This window comes from Macrobrachium nipponense, chromosome 1 (genome assembly GCF_015104395.2).
Source record: "Macrobrachium nipponense isolate FS-2020 chromosome 1, ASM1510439v2, whole genome shotgun sequence".
NCBI lineage: Eukaryota > Metazoa > Arthropoda > Malacostraca > Decapoda > Palaemonidae > Macrobrachium > Macrobrachium nipponense.
Genome location: NC_087200.1, coordinates 183,552,343 through 183,564,842, shown reverse-complemented (window position 1 = coordinate 183,564,842; position 12,500 = coordinate 183,552,343). Strand labels below are relative to the sequence as shown.

Below are 12,500 nucleotides of genomic sequence, written 5' to 3'. Positions count from 1 at the left end.
AATTGCACAGAACGAGGCACTTCAGTATCATGACGAGACTTTAAAGCAGGTATATCCTTACAGAGATCAGGGGGGTTAGTGTGGACTGGATCAGAAGAAGCCGTATTAGATAGTTGCACTTAATTAAACTCATAATAGAAATCAATTTCGTGAACTTCCCAAATTAGTTTAAGCCCCTGTTTTATGCACGTTTGTATCTAATTCTTGCGTGGATTAATACCATACGGTAATATTAACTTAACTTGTCTTTGCACAAAGTCTGTTTCTAGCTTTTTTGTGAGTTAATACCATACAGTGATATTAACTTGCCTTCTGTGATACTTTACGGAAAGTTTTTTTTTTAAGCGAAAATGTAACGACAACTATTCCTAGTTGGTTGGTTGAAAGCAATGATACAGGGTGTAACACGAGTGTATGCAAATATTTCGGGAAATGGAAAAAGTCATTCTAAACAGAAAATGTTCTGTGAATATATACATTAAAAGCTTCGATTGTCGGCGAGGGGAATTTTTAAAATGACCGTTTTTCCTTAACGCTGCTCTCAGCCAAGACGGCGCACGCAATGTCTGAGTAGTCAGGCATAAGGTTGGGGAAGGGTTGGTGAAGGGCATTAGGCAACTGGGTTGATAGTCCTTTAATTATGATTTTTTTCTCGCTGGTTTTTGAAAAATGTAACCTTACAGTCCCTTCAATAAGTAAATCACCTGTGAACAGACTTCACCGTAATCTAATTTCATTGATTAGCTTTATGTATCAAGAAAGTCTTTTTCATCTGACAGAGACGAAAGTATTTTCTTAGGTGTGTTTTTCCCTTCGACTGGTGTGTGATGAATACTTTTGATGGAGAAGGAGAGGTTTAAGATATGTTTTAAATCTTTGATCAGTGTGTAATGGATAGGCCTATCCTTGATGGAGGGGAGGTTCCATTCGACTTGCTTTCTTTTCTTTATTGGAGTCCAGTGAATACCATTGATGGAGAGGGAGAAGGTTTCTATGATACATGCATATTTCCCCTTTGTGCAGTATCTAAAGAATACATTTGATTTGGAAGAATTTTATTCAGATCGGCCTAATTGTTGATTTCCTCTTTTTATAATAGTGGAATTTACTGTCGCAAAACCCATAAATGAACATCATATCTGCACATTCCACATTACTGGAACGGTAAGGAATTGTCTCCAGTTTCTTGCTCACAAAATGTATAAGGAATCTGGCACTTGTAACCCGGACCCGCTCTTGGTGGAAAAGAAAAGCTGTTTAGAGTAACAAGTGAAGTCAGCTCCGTCCCTCACCCTCTATCCGTGACTACTCCGACATCCCGTGCGTGCCATCTTACTTTGTTATTTAATGATAAAGGTTATTTTGAAATATTCACCTCACCGACAAATGAAGCCTTAAAATGCACATGTTTATAGAATCTTTTCTGCTCAGAATTACTTTTTCTTTCATTTCCCAAAATATTTGCATAAACTCTTGTTACACCCTGTATACGCGTATAATGCTTTGCAAGGCATCACGAAGTGAGGCATCTTGCCAGCGCTGACTTACAGAAACAGATGCATCGTAAATATTCCCAGAGAGACTCCATCACTGACATACTTTTGCTTCGAGTCGCGAATTGAGAACACGTTTAAAGGTGCAAGGGAAGTCCATTTATATAATTTGAAGATTTTCTTTTTAAAGGAGAGCAGTTCCTCTGCTACTTTTATCTGAACGCTTTTCTTTCGTCCTTATTGTATGAAACGTCTAAGTTGTGCCCAGGGTGAAATGTAATTGTAACCGATGGGGAATATAATTTGGTTCTTATTCCGCTCTTTTATGGCTTACTGGGGGCCCAATCTTGAAACGTCTTGTCTTAGTGAATGAATCTGTTAAATGTTAGAATAGGGCTAAATTTAAAAAAGGCAACACTGTCAGAATTGTCAATCATTTTAATCATTAACATAAACAAGTAAAAATTGCCCCGAATCTTCGGCGCAATCGAGTTTTCTGTACAGCGTGTAGTCACGTCCACCTAGACAGATCTATCTTTTGGTTGTCTCGGTATAATGCTGTATGAACCGCAGTCATGAAACTAACCACGGCCCAGTGGTGGCCTTTCCCATAAAAAAAAGCTACTGAAGTTAGAGGGCTGCAATTTGGTGTCTGTTGATTGGAGGGCGGATGATCAACATACCCGTTTGCAGCCCTTTAGACTCCGTAGATTTTAAGGTCTGAGGGCGGACAGATACCCGTCACAATAATTTTCTTTTCATAAAACTAAAACTATGAACGCAGAATGCTGCAAATTTTTGTTTAGCTTGATTATTTCGTCCTTAAAAAGATGGTTGATGTTTTGTATTGGAACTAATGTGTATAATAAGGAACTTAATGATCCTCGCTTTCGTGTTTAGCAAAAAAGGCATCCTTCTTCAGTTTAATACTTGTAATGTGACAGGATTAAAAAAATATTATTATTATTATTATTTTTTTTTTTTTTTTTTTGCTCTATCACAGTCCTCCAATTCGACTGGGTGGTATTTATAGTGTGGGGTTCCGGGTTGCAATTCCCTGCCTCCTTAGGCGGAGTCCATCACTTTTCTTACTATTATTATTATTATTATTATTATTATTATTATTATTCAGAAGAGGAGCCTTATTTATGGCTAGATATTATTATTATTGCTAACAAGAAAAATCTGTCAAGGCCAGCAGTTAATAATTATAAAATATGCAAGCTTAGAACATCGTGATGAGATATTGGGTAGTAGTTCCGATTTTGTGAATGAGCTATTAGTCATGTAATTCTGGAATAGTTCATTTTGCCAGTTTCGGCAATCATGTCTATTTTTAGAAAATGTGTGCTGGTCTATGTCGGCGTCAAGAATTTTTTTATTTCAAAATTACACACTATGTACCACAATCAGCTGAGGAGTAGTACTGCCTTTAAATACAGCCTTTTCACCCTCCAAATAGAATAATCATGAGGGGGAATGCTGCCTTAAGCATGACCTTTTTAGAGGAGGAATACTGCCTCAAGCGTGACCTTTTTTAGAGGAGGAATACTGCCTCAAGCGTAACCTTTTTAGAGGAGGAATACTGCCTCAAGCATGACCTTTTTAGAGGAGGAATACTGCCTTATGCAATGGACCTTTTTTAGAGGAGGAAATACTGCCTTAAGCATGCCTTTTTAGAGGAGGAATACTGCCTTAAGCATGACCTTTTTAGAAAAGGAATACAGTCTAAAGCATGACCTTTTTAGAGAAGGAATACTGCCTTAAGCATGACCTTTTTAGAGAAGGAATACTGCCTTAAGCATGACCTTTTAGTTGAGGAAATACTGCCTTAAAGCAGACCTTTTTTAGAAGGGAGGGAATGCTGCTTTAGCATGACCTTTTTAGAGAAGGAATACCTGCCTTAAAGCATGACCTTTTAGAGGAGGATCTGCCTAAGCCTGACCTTTTTTAGAGGAGGGAATCTCCTTTTTAAGCCTGACCTAGAGAAGGAATACTGCCTTAAGGCAAAGACCTTTTAGAAAAGGAATACAGTCTAGCATGACCTTTTTAGAGGAAGGAATAAAGCCTTTAAGCATGACCTTTTTAGAGAAGGAAATTTACTGCCTTAACATGACCTTTTTAGATAAGGAAATACTGCCTTAAACATGACCTTTTTAGAAGGTAGGCAAATACTGCCTTAAAGGGCATGACCTTTTTAGAGAAGAAATACTGCCTTTAAGCATGACCTTTTTTTTAGATGAGGAATACTGCCTAAGCATTATTTTTTTTTAGAGAAGGAAAATACGCCTTCAAGCATGAACCTTTTTAGAGAGGAATGCTGCCTTAAGCATGACCTTTTTTTTAGAGGAAGGAATAACTGCCTTAAGAGGACCTTTTTAGAGGGGGAATACTGCCTTAAGCATGACCTTTTTAGAGAGGAATACAGCCTTAAGCATGACCTTTTTAGAGGAGGAATACTGCCTTAAGCATGACCTAGAGGAGGAATACAGCCTTTTTAAGCATGACCTTTTTTAAGAGGAAAATACTGCCTTAAGCATGACCTTTTTTTAGGAGAAGGAATACTGCCTTAAGCCATGACCTTTTTAGAGAAGGAATACATGGCAAGATAAGCTATTGCCTTTTTCTTTTTAAAGAGGAATTTACTGCATTTTTAGGCGTGAACCTTTTTCCAGAGAGACTGCCTTAAGCAATGGACCTTTTTAGGAAGGAATACTGCCTTAAGCATGACCTTTTTATAGAGGAGAAATACTGCCTAAGCATGACCTTTTTAGAGAGGAATACTGCTCTTAGCATGACTTTTTAGAGAAGGAATACTGCCTTAAGCATGACCTTTTTAGAAAGGATACAGTCTAAAAGCATGACCTTTTTAGAGAACGGAATACTGCCTGCAATGACCTTTTTTAAGGAAGGAATACTGCCTTACAGCATGACCTTTTTTAGATGAGGAATACTGCTAAGGCATGACCTTATTTAAGAGGAGGAATACTGCCTTAAGCATGACCTTTTGAGAAGGGGATACGGCCTTAAGCATGACTTTTTTAAGATGAGGAATACCTGCCTAAGCATTACCTTTTTAGAGAAGGAATACTGCCTCTATAAGCAATTGGACCTCCTTTTTAAGAGGAAGGCAATACTGGCCTTCAAGCATGAACCTTTTTAGAGGACAGAAAAATACTGCCTTAAGCATGACCTTTTTTAGATGAAGGAATACTGCCTTAAAGCCATGACCTTTTTTAGAAGAAGGGGGAAATACTGCCCTTAAGCATGGACCTTGTTTTTTAGAAGGATGGGAATACAGTCCTTAAGCATGACCTTTTTACGAGGAAGGAAATACTGGCATTAAGCTAATGACCGTTTCCTTTTTAGAGGAGGGGGGGAATACAGCCTTAAGCATTTGAACCTTTTTAGAGGAGGCAATACCAGCCTTAAGATCATGACCTTTGTTTTTAGAGGAAAGGAATACTGCCTAAGCATGACCTTTTTTAGATGGAAGGAAATAACTGCCATTAAAGACATTGGACCTTTTTTAGAGGAGGAATACTGCCATTAAGCATGACCTTTTTTAGATGGAGGAATACTGCCTTAAGCATGACCGTTTTTAGAAGGAAGGAATACAGCCTTAAGCATGACCTTTTTAAAGGATGAGGAATAACTGCCGTTAAAGCATGACCCTTTTTTAGAGGAGGGAATACTGCCTTCAAGCATGACATTTTTATTTTGAGGAAGGAATAACTGCCTTAAGCATGACCATTTTTTCCTTTTTTAGATGAAGGAATACTGCCATTAAGCAATGGACCTTTTTAGTAAGAAGGAATACTGCCATTAAAGCATGACCTTTTTAGAGGAGAATACTTGCCTTAAGCATGACCCTTTTTAAGAGAAGGAATACTGCCTTAAGCGTGACCTTTTTAGAGAAGCGGGGGGAAATACTGCATTAAGCCATGACCTTTTAGAAGGAAAGGAATACAGCGCCTTAAGCAATGACCATATTTTTAGAGGAACGGAATACTGCATTAAGCACGACGCCTTTTTAGAGGAGGAATACTGCTTCAAAGCATGACCTTTTTTAAGAGGAGGAATACTGCCTTAAAGCATGAACCTTTTTAGATGAAGGAATACTGCCTTAACGCATGCACCTTTTTAGAGGAGGAATATCAGCCTTAAGCATGACCTTTTTAGTTTAAAGAGGAATAACTGCCTTAAGCATGACCTTTTTTAAGAGGAGGAACTACTGCCTTCAAGCATGACCTTTATTTTTAGAGGAGGAATACTGCATTAAGCATGACCTTTTTAGAGAATGGAATACTGCCATTAAGCATGGGACCTTTTTAGAAGAAGGAATACTGCCATTAAGGCCGATTGACCTTTTTAGTAGGAGGAATACTGCCTTGAAGCATGACCATTTTTAGAGGAAGGAAATAATGCCTTAAGCGGTCGACCTTTTTAGAGAATGGAATACTGCTATTAAGCAATGAAACCTTTTTAGATGAAGGAATAACTGCCTTAAGCATGACCATTTTAGAGGAAGGAATACCTGCATTAAGCCATGACCTTTTTAGAGAAGGACAATACTGCCTCAACAGCATGACCTTTTTAGAGGAAGGTAATACTGCCCTTGAAGCATGAGCCGTTTTAGAGGAACGGAATACTGCCCTTAAAAGCATGACCTTTTTAGAGAAGGAGGAATACTGCCTTAAGCACGACCTTTTTAGAGGAAGGAATACTGCCTTAAGCATGACCTTTTTAGAGAGGGGTTAATACTGCCTTAAGCATGACCTTTATTTTAAGAGGAAGGAATAACTGCCATTAAGCATGACCTTTTTTTAGAGGAGGAATACTGCCTGTAAGCATGACCCTTTTTAGAGAAGGGAATACTGATTAAGCTGACTTTTAGCCATTTTTTAGGGAAGGAATACTGCCTCAAGGCATGACCTAACCCTTTTTAGAGGAGGAATACTGCCTTAAAGCATGACCTTTTAGAGAAATGGAATACTGCCATTAAGCATGAACCTTTTTAGATGAAGGAATAACTGCCTTAAGCATGGACCTTTTTAAGAGGAAGGAATACTGCCTTAAGCATGCACCTTTTTTAGTGTAGAGGAACTAACTGAATCAAGAAGCATGACCTTTTAGAGAAGGAATACTGCCTTGAAGCATTAGCCTTTTAGAGGAAGGGAATACCTGCCTTCAAACGCATGACCGTTTTTAGAGGAAGGAATACTGCCTTCAAGCACGACCCTTTTTAGAGGAAGGTAATACTGCCTTGAAGCATGACCTTTTTAGAGAAGGGATACTACTGCCTTTAAGCCATGACCGTTTTTGAGAGAAGGAATACTGCCATAAGCATGAACCCTTTTATTTTTAGAGGAAGGGAATACTGCCTGTTAACGCATGACCTTTTTAGAAGAAGGAACATCTGCCATTTAAGCATCGACCTTTTTTAGAGGAGGAATATTGACCTTCAAGCCATGACCTTTAGAGTGAGGGGAAATACTGGCTTTAAGCATGACCTTTTTACGAGGGAAGGAAATTACTGCCCCTTAAAGCATGAACCTTTTTTTACGAGGAAAGGAATACCGCCTGTCCTTAAGCATGCACCTTTTTTAGAGGAAGGAATTACTTGTAGCCTTTAAGCAATGACCTTTTTGAGAAGAAGGAATACTGACCCTTAAGCATGACCTTTTTTTCCTTTTTAGAGGAAGGAATACGAGCCTTAAGCCTGAACCTTTTTTTTAAAGGAGGATAAGGAATACTGCCTTATTAAAAAAAGCATGACTTTGTTTAAGTGGAGGGGAATTACTGTCCTTGCAAGCATGACACTTTTTTGAAGTAAGGAGGAAATACTGCCTTCCGAAGCATGACCTTTTTTTAAGAGAACGGAATACTGCAGCCTTAAGCCATTGGACCTTTTTTTTTTTTACTTTTTTTTTTAAGGAAGGCAATACTGCCAGTTAAAGCATGACCTGTTTTTAGAGGAGGGAATACTGCCTTAAGCATTGACCCTATTTTAGAGAAGGAATACTGACCGAACGGAAAGCACTTTTTAGAGGAAGGAATACTTGACATTAAGCATGACCTTTTTTTTAGAGGAAGGAATACTGCCTTAAGCTATGGACCAATTTTTAGAGGAAGGAAATACTGCCATTAAGCTATGACCTTTTTCAGAAGGAAGGAAATAACTGCCCTTAAAGCATGACCTTTTTTTTTTTTAGAGGAGGAAATCTGCCTTAAGCAATGACCTTTTTAGATGAAGGAATAATTGCTTAAGCATGGACCTTTTAGATTTGAGGATACAAGCCTTACATGACCTTTTTAAAGGAGGAATACTGGCCTTAGCATGACTTTTTTACGTGGAGGAATACTGCCTCTAAGCATGACCTTTTTAGAGGAGGAATTAAGCCTTAAGCATGGACCTTTTAGGAGACGGGAATACTGCCTTAAGCATGACCTTTTTAGAGAAGGAATACTGCCTTAAGCATGACCTTTAGTAGAGGAATACTGCCTTGAGCATGACCTTTTTAGAGGAGGAATACTGCCTTAAGCGTGACCTTTTTAGAGAAGGAATACTGCATTAAGCATAACCTTTTTAGATGAGGAATACTGCCTTAAGCATGACCTTTTTAGAGGAGGAATACTGCCTTAAGCCTGACCTTTTTAGAGAAGGAATACTGCCTCAAGAGTGACCTTTTTAGAGAAGGAATACTGCCTTGAGCATGAGCTTTTTAGAGGAGGAATACTGCCTCAAAAGTGACCTTTTTAGAGAAGGAATACTGCCTCAAGCGCGACCTTTTTAGAGAAGGTATACTGCCTTAAGCGTGACCTTTTTAGAGAGGGTATACTGCCTTAAGCGTGACCTTTTTAGAGAAGGAATACTGCATTAAGCATGACCTTTTTAGAGGAGGAATACTGCTGTAAGCGTGACCTTTTTAGAGAAGGAATACTGCATTAAGCATGACCTTTTTAGAGGAGGAATACTGCCTCAAGCATGACCTTCTTAGAGGAGGAATACTGCCTTAAGCATGACCTTTTTAGAGAAGGAATACTGCCTTAAGCATGACCTTTTTAGAGAAGGAATACTGCCTTAAGCATGACCTTTTTAGAGAAGGAATACTGCCTTAAGCATGACCTTTTTAGAGAAGGAATACTGACTTAAGCATGACCTTTTTAGAGAAGGAATACTGCCTTAAGCATGACCTTTTTAGAGAAGGAATACTGCCTTAAGCATGACCTTTAGAGGAGGAATACTGCCTTGAGCATGACCTTTTTAGAGGAGGAATACTGCCTTGAGCATGACCTTTTTAGAGAAGGAATACTGCCTTAAGCATGACCTTTTTAGAGAAGGAATACTGCCTTAAGCATGACCTTTTTAGAGAAGGAATACTGCCTTAAGCATGACCTTTTTAGAGAAGGAATACTGCCTTAAGCATGACCTTTTTAGAGGAGGAATACTGACTTAAGCATTAGAGGAGGAATACTGACTTAAGCATGACCTTTTTAGAGGAGGAATACTGCCTTAAGCATGACCTTTTTAGAGGAGGAATACTGCCTTAAGCATGACCTTTTTAGAGGAGGAATACTGCCTTAAGCATGACCTTTTTAGAGGAGGAATACTGCCTTAAGCAAGACCTTTTTAGATGAGGAATACTGCCTTAAGCATGACCTTTTTAGAGGAGGAATACAGCCTTAAGCATGACCTTTTTAAAGGAGGAATACTGCCTTAAGCATGACTTTTTTAGTGGAGGAATACTGCCTCAAGCATGACATTTTTTGAGGAGGAATACTGCCTTAAGCGTGACCTTTTTAGAGAAGGAATACTGCATTAAGCATGGCCTTTTTAAGAGGAATACTGCATTAAGCATGACCTTTTTAGAGGAGGAATACTGCCTTAAGCATGACCTTTTTAGAGAAGGAATACTGCCTTAAGCGTGACCTTTTTAGAGAAGGAATACTGCATTAAGCATGACCTTTTTAGAGAAGGAATACTGCCTTAAGCATGACCATTTTAGAGAAGGAATACTGCATTAAGCATGACCTTTTTAGAGGAGGAATACTGCCTCAAACATGACCTTTTTAGAGGAGGAATACTGCCTTAAGCATGACCTTTTTAGAGAAGGAATACTGCCTTAAGCATGACCTTTTTAGAGGAGGAATACTGCCTTAAGCATGACCTTTTTAGAGGAGGAATACTGCCTTAAGCATGACCTTTTTAGAGGAGGAATACTGCCTTAAGCATGACCTTTTTAGAGGAGGAATACTGCCTTAAGCATGACCTTTTTAGAGAAGGAATACTGCCTTAAGCATGACCTTTTTAGAGAAGGAATACTGCCTTAAGCATGACCTTTAGTAGAGGAATACTGCCTTGAGCATGACCTTTTTAGAGGAGGAATACTGCCTTAAGCGTGACCTTTTTAGAGAAGGAATACTGCATTAAGCATAACCTTTTTAGATGAGGAATACTGCCTTAAGCATGACCTTTTTAGAGGAGGAATACTGCCTTAAGCCTGACCTTTTTAGAGAAGGAATACTGCCTCAAGAGTGACCTTTTTAGAGAAGGAATACTGCCTTTGAGCAATTGAAGCTTTTATTTTTAGAGGAGGAATACTGCCTCAAAAGTGACCTTATTTTTAGAGAAGGAAATACTGGCCTTCAATGGGGGGCGAGAACCTTTTTAGAGAAGGTATACTTGGGCCTTAAGCGTGACCTTTTTAGAAGAGGGTATACTGCCTTAAGCGTGACCTTTTTTAGAAGAAAGGAATACTTGGGCCCCCAAATTTAAAGGGCATTTTTTTTTGAAACCTTTTTTTTTTTTTTAGAGGCAGGATAAACTGCTGTAAAGCGTGACCTCCTTTTAGAGAAGGAATACTGCATTAAAGCATTGGACCCTTTTTAAAAGAAGGAGGGGAATACTGCCTCAAAGCATGACCCATTTCTTAAGAGGAGGAATACCCTGCCTTAAGCATGAACCTTTTTAGAGATAAGGAAATACTGCCTTAAAAGCAATGACCTTTTTTAGAGAATGGAATACTGCCTTAAGCATGACCTTTTTAGAGAAGGAATACTGCCTTAAGCAATGAGAAACCTTTTTAGAGAATGGAATACTGCCTTAAGCCATGACCTTTTAGAGAAGGAATACTTGCCTTAAGCCTATTGACCTTTTTTAGAAGAAAGGAATACCTGAACTTAAAGCAATGACCTTTTTAGGAGAAAGGAATACTGCCTTAAGCATGACGCCTTTTTAGATGAGGAATACTGCCTTAAGCATGACCTTTTAGAGGAGGAATACTAGCCTTGAGCATGACCTTTTTCAGAGGAGGTAAGTACTGCCTTTTGAGCATGACCTTATTTTAAGAAGAAGGAAATTACTGCCTCAAGCGTGGGACCTTTTTTAGAGAAGGAATAAACTGCCTTGAGCATGACCTTTTTCAGAGGAGGAATTACTGCTTTTAAGCATGAACCTTTTTTTATAGGAGGAATACTGCCTTGCGGCCCATGGACCTTTTTAGAAGGAGGAATTACTGCTTTTTAAGCGTGACCTTTTTAAAGGAAAGGGGAATAAACCTGAATTTAAAGCGTGACCGTTTAGAAGGAGGAATACTGCACCTTAAGCATGACCTTTTTAGAATTTTTAAAACAAAGGAGGGAATAACTGCCTTAAGCAAATGACCTTTTAGAGGAGGAATACTGCTTTAGGGCGTGACCTTTAGAAGGAGGGAATACTGCCCTTGAGCATGACCTTTTTAGAGAAGGAAATACTGCCTTAAGCATGACCTTTTTAGAGGAGGAAATACTGCCTTAAGCAATGACCTTTTTAAGGAAAGGGGAATTACTGGCGCCTTAAGGCATGACTTTTTAGAGGAGGACTACTGCCTTAAGCGTAGAACCTTTAGAAGGAGGAATACGCCTTCAGCATGAACCTTTTTAGAAGGAGGAATACTGGGCCTTAAGCATGACCTTTTTTAGAGGAGGAAATACTGCCTTAAAGCATGACCTTTTTTAGAGGAGGAATTACTGCTTTAAGCGTGACCTTTTTAAGAGGGGAAGGAATCTGAAATTAAAGCGTGTTGACCTTTAGAGGAGGAATACTGCCTTAAAGCCATGACCTTAGTTTTTAGAGGAGGAATTACTGCCTTAAGCATGACCTATTTTTAAGAGGAGGAATACTGCCCTTAAGCGTTGACCGTTTTAAGAAGGAGGAATAGCTTGCCTTAAAGCATGACCCTTTTTTAGAGGAGGAGTACTGCCTTAAGCCTGACCTTTTTTAAGAGGAGAAATAACTGCCTTAAGCAATGACCTTTATTTTTAAAAGGAGGAATACCGCCTTTATTAAGCATTGACCTTTTTTAGAGGAGGACTACTGCCTTAAGCGCTGACGCCTTTAGAGGAGTGGAATACAAGCCTTCAGCATGAAACCTTTTTAGAGGAGGAATACAGGAGGCATACTGCCTTAAGCATGACCTTTTTAGAGGAGGAATACTGCCTTAAGGATGACCTTTTTAGAGGAGGAATACTGCTTTAAGCATGGCCTTTTCAGAGGAGGAATACTGTTTTAAGCATGACCTTTTTAGAGGAGGAATACTGCCTTAAGCATGACCTTTTTTAAGAGGAAGAAATACTGGCCCTTAAGCATGAGCCTTTTTAGATGGAGGAATAAACTGCTTAAGCATTGACCTTTTTTAGAGGGAGGGGGGAAATACCTGGCCTTAAGCATGACCTTTTTAGAGGAGGAATTACTGCTTTAAGCATGAACCTTTTTTAGAGGAGGAATATGCTTTTAAGCATGACCTTTTTAGAGGAGGAAATACTGCCTTTAAGCATGACCTTTTTAGCAGGAGCGGAATACCTGCCTTAATCATGACCTTTTTTAGAGGAAGAATACTGCCTTAAGCATGACCTTTTTAGAGGAGGAATACTGCCTTAAGCATGACCTTTTTAGAGGAGGAATACTGCCTTAAGCATGACCTTTTTAGAGGAGGAATACTGCCTTAAGCATGACCTTTTTAGAGG

At 39.0% G+C, this 12,500-nt stretch overlaps 1 protein-coding gene across 5 annotated transcripts in view; it reads left to right on the top strand.

The window, feature by feature from the left end:
* Positions 1–12,500, top strand: part of LOC135219903 (transmembrane protein 117-like) — a 421,293-nt gene that overhangs the window by 146,861 nt on the left and 261,932 nt on the right. The window lies entirely within an intron of this gene.